Source organism: Lissotriton vulgaris, chromosome 8 (genome assembly GCF_964263255.1).
Source record: "Lissotriton vulgaris chromosome 8, aLisVul1.2, whole genome shotgun sequence".
In the NCBI taxonomy this organism is placed as follows: Eukaryota; Metazoa; Chordata; class Amphibia; order Caudata; family Salamandridae; genus Lissotriton; species Lissotriton vulgaris.
Window position 1 is genome coordinate 165,097,237 of NC_141696.1, and position 13,663 is coordinate 165,110,899.

Below are 13,663 nucleotides of genomic sequence, written 5' to 3' on the forward strand. Positions count from 1 at the left end.
GTCCCCAAAATGGCAGGAAACCCTTAAAGAAGTCTCCTGCTTCTTGACCGGCAGTGTCCTCTTTGTTAATAACGCCTCTCACAATTCTAGTCTTGTGATAGTCCGAGGCAACTGTGAAAGTCGGTGGCAACAGATTCGCAACATAACAGGTACCCGAGGAGTCACGGGGCAACCATGTGTATGCGCGATCATAACATACAAAGTATGTACCCTTGGCAGTCAGGAAAACAGGGGAAGAGAGCATCGGCAAAACATACGTTTCAGTACAAGCACTCTTCCCAAGCTGAGCTCGCGGATTTCGACCAAGACCTTGCAAGCAGAAATTACCGAGGTGGGGTACGATCCAGATCGGAGACGAGCTTTTAAGCTGTCTATCACCCACTGACATGCTATACTCAGCCTCACTCAGATCCTTATATGCTCACACCTCTTCCTCTGGAATAAGCGATGCATCAAAAATATCTCTATCTAAGTCAACAATCGCTCTTGCCAAAGGCTTGTGGTACGGGCCGGGACCAGGATCTGCAGAGCGTGGCTCTCGATGGGGGTAGGAATCTAGTGCGCTACGGAACATAGTTTTGAATGCTCGAGCTGACTCCTGGGAGCTGTAAGGAAGAACCAAATACGGAATACCCCTATCCATGGTATGTGGCATTAACCCACACACCCAACAGTTAGTAGTGTTCATCACCAACTGATGCTGATGTAGGAGCTGGAAAAAGGAGTTGTTCATGAATTCAGCACGTCTAACCTGTTCATGTTGGGGCAGAGGATGAAAGGAATGTGGAGAAACAGTGGAAATAGAATTCAGTTCAGAAGGAGAAGAAGTAGGTGAAGCGGAAGGCAATAATGACTGTATTCCAAAATACACTCTACCCACTAAAAGCATAGAAACAGTCAGAAACAGCAGGAATACCTGAAACAGAAAGAATTTTGTTCGTACAACCCTATGCAATTTCGATCTTTGAGCCGACATCCTCTTTACTTCCGACAACTTAGAGAAATCCATCCTCTAAAAACCGTCCGTAACGTTCTTGACGCACTTCGTTCTGAATAGCGATTATCAATTCCCAGGAGTTCCCAGGAATCGACAAAAGTAACCGACCTAGTGTCAGGAACCTGCTAAACAGAAGGAAGTACCCGCACGGCCCTACGGTCAACCCGGATAAAAAGGTTTTCTTAATCAAAACATTCAATTTTTAATGCAAATTTCCTAGCTGTGGAAAAAGAGGAACACACGTAAAAAGAATTCAAAAACTAATAGAGGATGCAAATATTCATAATGTTCGTGGCAACAGTAAGGAGGTAATATGAATTTAAAAAGAAAAACAAAAAGGGATTTTCTTTATTAGTCTTTGTCACGTGAACGAAGGAAATATCTACTTCTTCCAGGACGAGTCTGCTCTTCAAATAATTGGTCAGGTTGCGAACCAGTGTTCAACTGATCAGGTGACAGTTAAAGCCTTGAACTCTCCAACGCTGACGATTCAACAAATGTATCTGGCTGCAATGAAGTGTCTCCTACAGGTTGAGCGTCACTAAACGGCACAAAACGTATTGGGGTCTCTGTTTCCGTTGCGGCAAACCCAGTTCTCACCCAAGAATCTGCTGGCGAAGGGATCAGGACTTTCTTGGTGTGGGTGGCGTGCACCCAATTCTTTCTGGCTTCCAACCGAACTGCAGTCCTTGTAGCCAGCAGGACTTGGAAGGGACCCACAAATCTCGGCTCCAAGTTACGCTTTCTCCCAAAGTTGTGGGTGACCACCCAGTCACCCGGTTGGAGCCGATGTCCAGGACCCTCTATCTGTGCCGGTAGAGCTTCAAAGACCTGTTGATGAATTAACCTCAGTTTAGCAGTCAGATCATGAAGATAATCGATCAACATTGGATATTTGAGACTATCAAAGGCCTTAGGCCTCGGGACTCCCCAAATGTTCGCAGGACGGCCGGACACAATGACATATGGGCTAAGCCCTACTCGAGAGTGCACAGTCGCCCTGGTCGACAGGAGAGCTAGAGGCAAGGCATCAGGCCATGACAAACCAGTCATCGCTTGAATCTTAGCAAGTTTCAGTTTCAGAGTACCATTGTACCCTTCAACTAAACCCGCTGACTGGGGATGATTGGCGCTATGGAATTTTTGTCGAATTCCAAGGCCCTTACACACACTCTTCATCACACTCCCCACAAACTCACTTCCATTATCTGACCATACAATCCGTGGCATTCCATACCGAGGAAAGTATTCCTTCAGTAGGACTTTCGCTGTGGACAGGGCAGTATAATCTTTAAGAGGATAGGCCTCAATCCATCTAGAGAACGTGCAAACCACAACTAAAACGCACTTCAGGTTATTGCATCTCTCCATATGGATGAAGTCCAATTGGATAACCTCAAAGGGACATGTAGGAGGAGCAAAATGTCCAGGTGGAGTGGGGGTGCCCTTGCCAGGATTGTACATCATACATACCATACAATTCTTAACCACTCTCTCAGCACACTTAGCAAGACCATCATTCTTCCATACAGGGGACAACAGCTTACATATACCTTTCGCGCTAATATGTGACAAGCCGTGAGCCATAGTCACAACGGCTAGCACATATGCATCTGGTAACATCCACCTCTGACATTCTGACAAATCAACCCAACATCCATGCACATCTAACTTTCCCGTGCTTTCTTTCCACTTAGTCTTTTCAATTTCGGTGGCCTCATTCTGAATCGCTTTCACACTCTCAACAGTGTCCTCACACATACCAGTCTCCGCCGGCCACCTCACTGAACTCGTAACGTACATTCGGGTTACAAGATTCTTAGCTGTTTCCTTAGCAATCTCATCCGCAAACGCGTTACCACGACCAACATCATCCGTAACCTTTCGGTGCGCGCTGCATTTGATGATTGCCACCTGCTTGGGCACTGTAAGTGCGTCCAAAAGATCGTTCACGAGCTGTCAGTGTTGGATCTTCGTGCCATGCGATTTCATAAATCCTCTTTCTCTCCACAATCGACCAAAGCTATGTGCAATGCCAAACGCATATTGACTATCTGTAAACACATTCACTCGCTTTCCCTTAGACAAAACACACGCTCTCGTCAACGCAATCAACTCTGCCGCTTGCGCCGAATTCTGGCTCAATCTCGCAGTTTCCACAACCGTATTCAACGTCACCACAGCATACGCAGTAGTCACATCACCATTCGGCAACTTGAAACACGACCCATCAACATACAAAGTACCATCGGGATCTGCCAATGGAGTGTTTTTTAGGTCAACACGACCCTTCGTTTCTTCCTCAGTTCGTAAATAGCAATCATGTGGTGGTACATCATCTGATTCCATATTAGTCAGCAACAATGTCGCCGGGTTCAGTACATTACAACGCTTTATTTGTATATGACTTGCCAAAAGCGTCAACTCATAACCGGACAACCTTGCGCTCGTCAAGTGTTGAGTTTTTGTACGATTCAAGAGAGTGTCAACTGCATGCGGAACCATCACCGTAAGCATATTATCCATGACCAGTCCTGCAGATTGCCGGATGGACACCGCAGCTGCCGCCTCGCTCTTAGACAACTCGGCAATGCTCTAGCTACTGGGTCCAAGGTCGAGGGAAAATATGCACATGGACGCTGCTTACCGCCAAATTGTTGTGTCAAAACACTCAACGCACAACCCTCTCTCTCGTGAACGTATAGTGTAAACGGCTTGCTGTAGTCAGGAGTACCTAACACAGGAGCCGAACACAACGCGTCACGCAATTCAGAAAAACTTTTCTGACACTCTTCAGTCCATGGCAAAGGAGTCGGAACATCCTTGCACGTGAGGGCTACCAATGGCTTCGCCAGCAATGAAAAATTTGCAATCCATTGCCTGCAGTATGACGTGATACCTAGAAAGGCACGCACATCTCTCTGAGTTGTTGGCACAGTCATTCGAGCGATTGCTGCAATTCTTTCTGGGGTCAACCTTCTTCCCTCCTTTGACAATAAGTGACCTAGATAGGTTACTTCTTGACAACAATATTGAAGCTTAGAAGGTGACACCTTGTGATGTAAGTCACATAGATGCTGTAACAACGATACTGTAGCAGTTTTAAAAATCTGCTTAGTGTCAGCAGCCACCAACAAATCATCAATGTACTGAATCAAAGCCGCACCAGCCGGTAACACAAACGCATCAAGTTGACTCTTTAGGGCTTGGCTGTAGATTGATGGACTCTCACAGTAGCCCTGAGGAGCACGTTTAAAACTGAAGCTGCGACCACCTAATGAGAAGCCGAATAGATCTCTGCTTTCCTCAGCAATCGGAATGCTAAAGAAAGCATTCTTCAGATCGATTACCGAGAACCAAGAGGCAGAGGCTGGAATCAGAGTCAGTAAAGCCGTAATGTCAGGCACCACAGGAAATTGTGGAATCACAATTTTATTCACCTCCCGTAAATCAATGACAAAACGGTACACAGGAGGCTTGGATGGATCAGTTCGTTTCAAAATAGGTAACACAGGACTATTACACACATTTGCCCGAGTTTCCTCAATAACATCCTTCTTGATCAAGTCATAAATGATCGCTAACAGCGCTCGTTCACCATCAAGAGTGATACGATACTGGGGAATACGTGGTAATCGCACATTTGATTTCAATTGAACAACATAAGGTGATATGTCCAGCAGGCCCACATCATTGGGACCTGTTGCCCACAAAGACTCAGGAAGAGAACTCAATTCCGGTGGAAGCTTATCAGTTGACAAATACATAGGAGAGATCACTCTCTGACCCAATGTAAGCTCCACTCCCGCAGGAGAACAATACAGAGTCGCGTATAACCGTTTCAACAAATCCAGGCCCAAAAGATTCTCACCACAACCAGGAGTTAAAATCAAAGGAGCTTCTAGCTCACGAGGCCCAATTGTGAGGGGCAAAGGGCTAGAGACCGGATTGCTAACGGGGGCGCCAGAGAATCCAACGGAAACATTTGTTACGCCAGACAAAGGTGTGCCAGGGAGTTTCGAATGCATGATGGAACTTTTCGCTGCACCAGTGTCCAACAGAAAAGGCTCAACTACGCCCGATGTGGCAACTGCGACGTAAGGCCCTCTCTGATCAACCGGAACTGATACTACTCCCTCTCTTTGTCTGTGGCTGTCCTAGTAATTACCGTCAGCACCAATATCATGCTCGACGTAATAGTCGTCCACATGATACTGTGCAGATCTACCAGACGATGAATTGCGCTGATCAAAGCAATTGTTTGAGTCTGATAAAGTGGTAGAACGCTCATTCTGATTTTGAGTGACACCGCGACCTCTACCGCGTGAAGCCTGTTGAGGACCACTACAACCACTTCGAGCCGAAACACCATTATTTCGGTCACGTAAAACCGGACAATTAAACTTCAAATGGCCCTCACCCCTACAACATGCGCATTGATTGTACCCAAGCATAGATCTCGGCGTAGAGGAGTCAGTACGCGACTGAGTCCTAGAAGACTGTGATTGTGATCTATTTTGCTGCTGTGAGTCATTTTGATTCGAGCGCGGAGGATACGCTTGCTGTAACAAAACCTTAGTCTTAAGATCCTTCGTTTTCTTATCTGCACGATCACTTTCTTCCTTTTCTCTGTTTTCGTAATATTGAGCTGTAGCTAATATTTGAGCAGTGGTAGAGACAGCCCACGAACTTTCAGAATTCTTCAATTTGTTGCTGAGTTCAGGCAACAGATTCAACACAAATTTATCAACAAACAGTCGCTGACCTCCCTCAGTGCTCATATCCTGACCACTGTGATCGATGAATGCCTCCTCAAATCTAGTAAAGAAATCAGAGACACTCTCGTCCTTCTTTTGCTTGCACGCAGACAGTTTATCCCAATTAACTCTCATTGCTGGCATAAGTGTCTTCATAAGTGTAATAATCCTCTGGGGCAGATCCGTAATGAGCTGTTCAGGCTTAGCCCCGCCAACTTGTCGTCCGTCAGCCGCCGCAAGAGCAGCCCAATCACCGCCTAACTCGGCTACGTGATTTTCTTGACGGATTTTTGCCCAAATTGGTTGAGGTACTACATTACCGAACAACATGTCAATATCGGCGAGGTTCATAATAGTAGCATCCACTAATTGGGATAACTCCTTATAATAACCTGCCGGATTTTTGCGGGGGTCAGGCAAAGTTTGTTTCACCTGCAAAACTTCCGATCGCTTCCATGGGAGGTGTATCCAAACTCTCTGGAAGTGTGGCAAAATTGGAGGGTTAGCACCAGGGTTACCTGGCATCCACACTGGAGGAACTTCTCGCATGGGATACTGGCCAGGTTGTGCCATCCACTCCTCAGTGGAGTCATTAAACAATGCTCAAGGTTGTACTGTAGATTGAAAGGATAAGAGACGCTCTAAAGCACGTCGAACATTACCACCCACAATCATACCATTCGAAAATTGATTCTGAAGTTCAGTCATTTCGGGCGGTACATTGTCTACCTCATCATTGTCCCACTCCTCTCGTAAGGATTTACACATTTCCTCAAACACAAATCTTTGCGTGGGCTCATTGAATTGAGAGAACGTCTCGAAAACTATGCACGGGGTGTACTTAGCAGGATGCCTAATCCATTTACGCGTCATTTTCACTAACGTCTCACTCTCCCTACCACCAGGAATTTGACTTCGTTTTTGAGAGACATCAGAAACATCGGACCCAAGGATCGGTCCAAATGGAGAGTAAAGATTAGCAACAGCATTAGGTATGCGACTACGAACAGAAGGAGAAGAGGAGAGAAGTACAGGGGCAACAACATGAGGGCTGAACGTAGGAGCAGTAGGAGCAGTAGGAGTAGCCAAGAGAGCAGAAGTAGCGGGAACAATAGACTGAGAAGGTATAGGCAGCGGAGCAGTAGGAAGAAGGGCAGGTATGGGAGCAGGGACAACTTGTGGAACAAGAGGATTCGGGAGGACAGGAATAACGGCATGCTGACCAGCAGCTGCCGGAACAACAGGTTGAGGTACAGGAGGAATCACAGGGGCTGTAGTATCCTGTGCGTATGGAGGTGGTGATTTCAGTAGATAGGACAACAAAGGGTCCTCTACCGCTTCTTCTCCCTTTTTATCAGAACTCGACGGTAAAACAGGATAACACTTATCCACCGCCATATGTTGCAGTCTAGCAAAAACGTCCTTTTCCTTCTCTTCTTTGTCTCGCTGAAACTGCTCTGCATTTCTCATCACCGTAATGATACCTTCTCTCTTATTTTTCTTAATCTGTTTAATTTCTTTCTGCTTGGCCTCTTTGCGCCATAACCGAAAGGAATCAAAGATGGCCGGCCTAGCTTTCTTTTTAAACAATTTTGCCTCAAGATTGTCCAAAATTGCAGTTTCGAAACTACCATGAGGTGGCCAACTAAGGACACCATCGTCTTTAGTGTAGCGGATCCAATAATCATTATATACGATAGGACCCACTCCATGGCGACTATAGAGCTCATAGATCAGAGTTCAAACTGGAGGTATCGGACATGAGTCCTCCAATCGGGAATCCGTACCGCAACATTTAAGGAAACCAAACAAAGTACTACGGCCAGGCATCGTGCACACTAACCGAGTTTACAAACTTCAAGGGTTATCGAATTACGATGTCCTCGCAAAAATGCAAGACCCTCGGTTTTTGGCAATTGCAATCGTCAAATAAAACCCAACAACTAAGAACCACAAATGCAATGGAACCATGCAAACAACCAAGTTTCAACAACAACGACCAAGGACTATGGGAGCGACCCACAAATACTTAACTGAAAGAGCAATGGCGTCACCAGGAAGGCCCGTCTATCGTCTCGCCATACAAAGGACTACGCCAGGCGCCAAAACAGGTCGACAGTCAGGGCATCAGTCCGTCGCAGCCGTCAGGAGGCGGGAATCTTCGCGGGAAAAGTCTTCGGACCACTTATTTCGACAACAGGATCGATGAAGCGGGGTGCACCTTCCCTCGGAGATTTCACACGAAGTTCCTCACCATCGTCGGGCTTTGGACCGGTACCGCTGATGTCGCCCAACGTTGGGCGCCAACTGAAGGACTGGGCTATTCTAAGGTCCAGCGGTGCCAGGGAACAACACCTGAAACCTTCGTGGGTTACCTGTTCCGGCGTACAAATTACAGAGACACAGGACACTTCCTTCGGCGTCAAAGATCAGCGTTTATTTACTGCAGGGATACAGAAATCGCAAGAAGTACACTATGTGTAGGTTGTGAGAGACTGCTTCAAATTGCAACAGTGGATCGCTCCTTTTATACATATTTTAGTCATAGCACAACATGGCGAACAAAAGGTTACAACTCAGTTCCCACAGTAAACTTCAAAAGGGTTGCTTTCATGTATTCAGGAGCCCGGAACATAATTACAGTAGCATCGCCGGTTCCCAACTGTAAAAGTACGTTATCCCACCATTAAGTACATTCCATTCTGGCTGTAAACGAGTTAAGAAAAGAGACAGAAACAGGTGCAAGGAAGACAAGGATAGACAACAGATTGAAAAAGAGTGTAGGGGGCAATATCGGAAGCACGATTGCAGGATCAAAGGATTCGTGCTTAATGCATGCACGACTGAAACAATAGATCGGCATGGCAAGATGAGCCTCGAGCGGGGCCATCTGCCTTTGCAGTGTCATCCCCCTCGTCATAAAGACACCCTCAAAGGAACACGTGTCTTCCGCAAGAGCTTGGGAATCCCAGGGTCACGAAGCGGACAGTGTCCGTTCGCTGGCTACTTGAGGGCAAGAGACAAAATGGATGCCGTATCTAAAATGGAACCCGTGGGTTCAGATGGAGAAACCCACGAATAAGACGAACGGTTCAGGCCAGCGTAGCAAAAATGCGTACACCCACTAAACTCGTCATTTGCGGTTCATAGATACCAAACTCGTCCATATTCGACCAAGTCAGAAACACCATTATGATTGTCACGGAACCTCAATTGCATGCAACATATGGGCCACATACTTTGTGTATCACTTGTGTAAAATATCTATGCAGCATTTAAACAGTAATAAAGTGGAAACACCCTACAAGAAAAATCCCACACTAATTTATAAAATAGAGTAAAATGCAATACATTGTTTGACACCAAAACAACAAAAATCCAATCAGTAGAACAGGAGTTATGAATTTAGAAATATTTTAGTATAATCTAGGGATTAAAAAATCAAAGCGTCAGAGACCGCACACGACCGGGGCAAAGTCGAAACTTACAGCCGTAAACCGGCCATAACACAAGCTCCTATTGAGAAAAGGGAGGTGCGGTTCATCCCTGCACCCTGTGGCAGGCACCGCAAGGTGCAGGGATCAACAGGGGGGCACTATAGGTGCCCCCCTCGGCCTCCAATCGGAGGGCGTGCACCAAAAGGGGCACTGCTGAGGGCCTCCAAACATGCTTTCTGACATGGTTTCCATATCGGACAGGCAGGCATGAACACCCTGTCAAAAACCATGCATTGTAATCTCAAGGGTGGAAAGGCCTGCCCTTGAGATTACTGGCCAGCTCTAACAGCCAGCCGGAATGACTGACCGGTTTACTTTCCAACCGCCTCCATCATAATGAGGCAGTCAGAAAGTAAGCTGCGTTGCCCATTTACGGGCCACATCGCAATAAGCCCATGAGTCTCTTTTTTGGAAGTCGAAGATGTCTAGTGGGACAAAGTTACAGACTGTTCCCAACAAGCACTCCAGCAGGCAGGTTACCATTTCAGAGAGGAGCAGCTGAACACTATTTGCTGCTGCAGAGGCCGACCAGTGATGCATCTTGGGAGGTTGGTGAACAGGTAGGTTCTGGTCTCCTCTTGGTTCTCACTGCACTTTTTGGCAAGTTCCAAGCTTTGAAGTTTGGCTGGTTGGGCATATTGAACCCGTTCCCGACGCGAGCACTACCTGCCCAGTGCTGCGCACGACTGTTGGCCGACGCAGCCCCGCCCACTCTTTAGAACTCACGCACCGCAGCGAAATACGTGCCACGGTTAAGGTGTTAACACCACTTCCAAGGTTCCAGGACTGAGGGGACCCCACTTGTATGGTCAGGACTCACTTCATGCTGGGACAAGGTGCACTTTAAAAGTTGTTGGAGCTTTTTATGTCCCTTTAGCTCTGAACAGAAGGCCAGCAAACTAGCCCTTGGAGTCACTCTGCTGGTTCTGGGTTCAAGCAAAAAAGCAGGTCTCAAGCAACAGGGAAGTCCTCTGAGGGCACAGGGAGGGCTTCAGACAGCAGAGCAGTCCTCTTGGAGCAGCAAGGCAGTCCTCTGAGAGTCCTCCATAGATAGAGAAGTGAGCTGAAGAGTGGGCTGATGGTCCTATATTTATACATGGTGCCAGCTTTGAAGTGGAAGAAACAGGTCCTACCCCCACACTGATGGTCCTGGAATTTCCTGCATGGGGTCAGGGGTCACAAAAGGCTACTGTGAGGTTATTTCCGTGTGCTGAGACAGCTCATTTGAAATGTAAGTGGGGATGTGCGGAGTTCCACCTCTCCCATTTTACCAGGATTGCCCATCCTACCAACACCTAGTCCCACTTTGTGTTACTATATGGAAGGAATACAAAAAGGCCAGCTGCCAACTACACCTAGTCATGTGACCCAGGATATAGGCAGCAGGCACCAAATGGTTAGGACACAAAAATGTAAACTTCTAAAAGTGCCATTTTCAGATTTGTCTTAAAATCCTACTTTACCATTAAAGAGGGCTTTAAATTATAGTTCCTTATTATATTGTATTGTACTGTATGCGTTATTTCTAAAGTGCAACTATCACTCCGCTGGAGTAACTTGGTGCTGTGCAGAGATAGATGGGAGGCACAGAAAACAAAGGTGCCACTATAACAATCTTTGGAGAGTTAAATAAGGGAAAAAGAGCGAGTCCGAAGCTCCACAAATCCAGGTTTTCAAGGATTTCCTGAAACCGGATTCTGATTCAATGAGACGGAGATGGCAGGGGAGAGTATTCCATACCTTTACTCCCAGGGTGGTTACAGATCTCTCACCCTTAGTTTTGTATTTGAACAGTGTAGGTTTTAAAAGATTGGCTGTGGATAATCTAAGAGGGCGTGTAGTAACATAGGGTGTGACTGTCTATGTTAGGTATTTCGGTCCTGAGACCCTGTAAGCTCTAAAGGTGATAACGAGTACCTTGAATAGTACTCTTTTATGGATAGGTAGCCAATGCAGTAGTCTTAAGGCTGTGGAAGCTGAGGAGTGGTGTGGCAGTTTCAGCACCAGGCTGGCAGCTGCATGTTGAACGGTCTGGAGTTCCTTGAATATTGTCTTGCTTGCACTTGCAGAAAGGCTATTACAATAGTCTAATCTGTAAGTAATGAGGGCTGCTGCTACAGTTTTCCTTGCTGTCACTGGAAGAAAATCTAAAAACTTCTTCAGAGATTTAATCAGCTGAAAAATGTCCCCGCCACTGATAATGCTTGTGGGCAGAAAAACAGAGCTGAGCCAACTGTTACCCCAAGATTGTTAACTACCTTCACAGTGTTGGGTGGAGGGGGGTGTTGGGCGGCCACCAGCAACTGGGAGTAAAATTATTATCCTTGCCTAGGAGCATGATTTCTGTCTTTTGTGTATTACACTTCAAGTGGTCCATCCAATGTATAACCTCCGTAAGACAATGTTGGAATTTCTCCTCCGCATTGCCAGGGCTAAGGCTAGAATCCGCTAGGTATCGTCAGCATATGAGGGGGTTTCGATGTTAAATGATTAAATCAATCCTATGAGAGTTGCCATGTAGACATTAAACAGCACTGGACTTAGTATAGAACCTTGCGGTACACCTGTACGCAGGGGTTTAATGGCTGACTGGTAGTGAATCAGCGTGATTATTTGATGACGCCCTGTCAAGAAAGATTTATACCAGTCCAGGGCCAAATGGGAAATACTGCATGCTTTCAGATGATGTAACAGGATCTCATGAGAGATAGTGTTAAAAGCCGCTGACAAATCTAACAAACTCTGTACTGCATTTTTGCCTTTATTAAGAGTGAATTTGATGGTCTGTAGAGTGTAATGGCCTAAAGCCTGATTGAGCCGGAGACATTATGTTAGATGTTTCAAGGAAAGTCATTAATTGACTATTGCCCAGCTTTTCAGTAACTTTACTAAGACACAGTAATAGGGAGATGGGACAGAGGTTAGAGAGAGTGGTGGGGTCCGCTAGTTGCTTTTTCTGGAGGGGCTTTAACAACCGCGATTTTACAGTGAGGGGGTACTTCTGCTAGTGAAAGTGATGAGTTGATATACTGTTGATGAGAGGATTTACAGTGTCAATGATGGCATGAAATATCTTAGAGGGCAGCGATCGAAGGGAGATCTTGACTTTCAAGAGAGGATGGCTTGACGAGAATGTTCCATGTCAATCATCTGAAACAAATGTAAATAGTGTGCCTTTTTTCAGGGGTTCAGACGCAGGTTTTATGTCGGGGGAGAGTATCCCCTTACAATCATTGTGAATATTTTGAATCCCCAAGATGGGTGAAATTGAGTATCTGAAGGTTAGAGGGCCTAAGGAGTCTCCCAGAGTCTCTAAAAATTGGGGCTAGGGTCCGGGCGGCGGTAGAGCAGGGCTCCAGGGAAAGAGGTGAACCCATCAACATGGAGGCAGAAACCTAGCGTTTCAGCCCCTTCCAGATCTTTGATCTATGATCTATAAAAGTGGAGCACTGGAGCTCATTGCGGTAGAGGATTACAAGCCGTCCACCCCGTGATTCAGACCTATCTAGTCTGTGCAGGGTATATCCCTGAGGGAGAGTCTGAGCAATATCTGGACCACACCCCTCCCAAAACCACGTTTCTGTGACAAACAGAAGATTGAGATTCCACTCTAGGATAAGATCATGAATGTTCTGAGTGTTCTGACATAGAGATCAGGCGTTTTTAAGTCCTCCTAGCAATGATTTGGAGGGCCTTGGGACTTTCTTAAAATGTTCAGGTTAGGTAATAAGTGCAAGTTTGCATTTCCTACATGTGATAGGGCCATTCCATTTTTCAGGGTGCAAGAAATTGTTGCACTTCTGTAAGTCGTTAATAAGACTGAGTAACATGTCTCTTGATAGACGCATACCATGGGTGAGTTGGGCAGCATGGCTGGCGCTGGCCGCTGTTCGGCTGCGGACGGGCGCAGACAGGCTTGCCTTTGGCGCGCCTTTAGCGCGCACCCGCAGAGTGTGTCCGTGGCGCGTCTGCGGTGGCAGGCACATTATAAAGTGTAAGTGCCATCAACCACTAGACCGCAGCCGGACAGGAAAAAATGGCAGCACTTCCGGTGGAATCAAGGAACTCCACCCCCCTAAAACGAGGCTCTCAACAGGAGAGCAGAAGTGGAAAAAGTGCAGAGAAAGCACGAAAATGTGCCAAAAAAGTTAGAGCATATTTAAATTCAAAGCAGTCTATCTTCTTGTTAACCCGTTCCGTGCTCATGACGAGCTCAGCTTATCATGAGGCGCGATCGCACTGTGCTCGACCGTTGCGCCGCGCCCACAAGAGGATAATTCCCCTGCCGTGCTGGGCGTTCCATTGGAACAGGCGTGGTCATGATGAGCTCAGCTCGTCATGAGCACCGCAGTGCTGTGCGCGTTCCCCCAGTACAGCAGGGAAATTAGCCACGCGGGGAAGGCGTTAAGTCT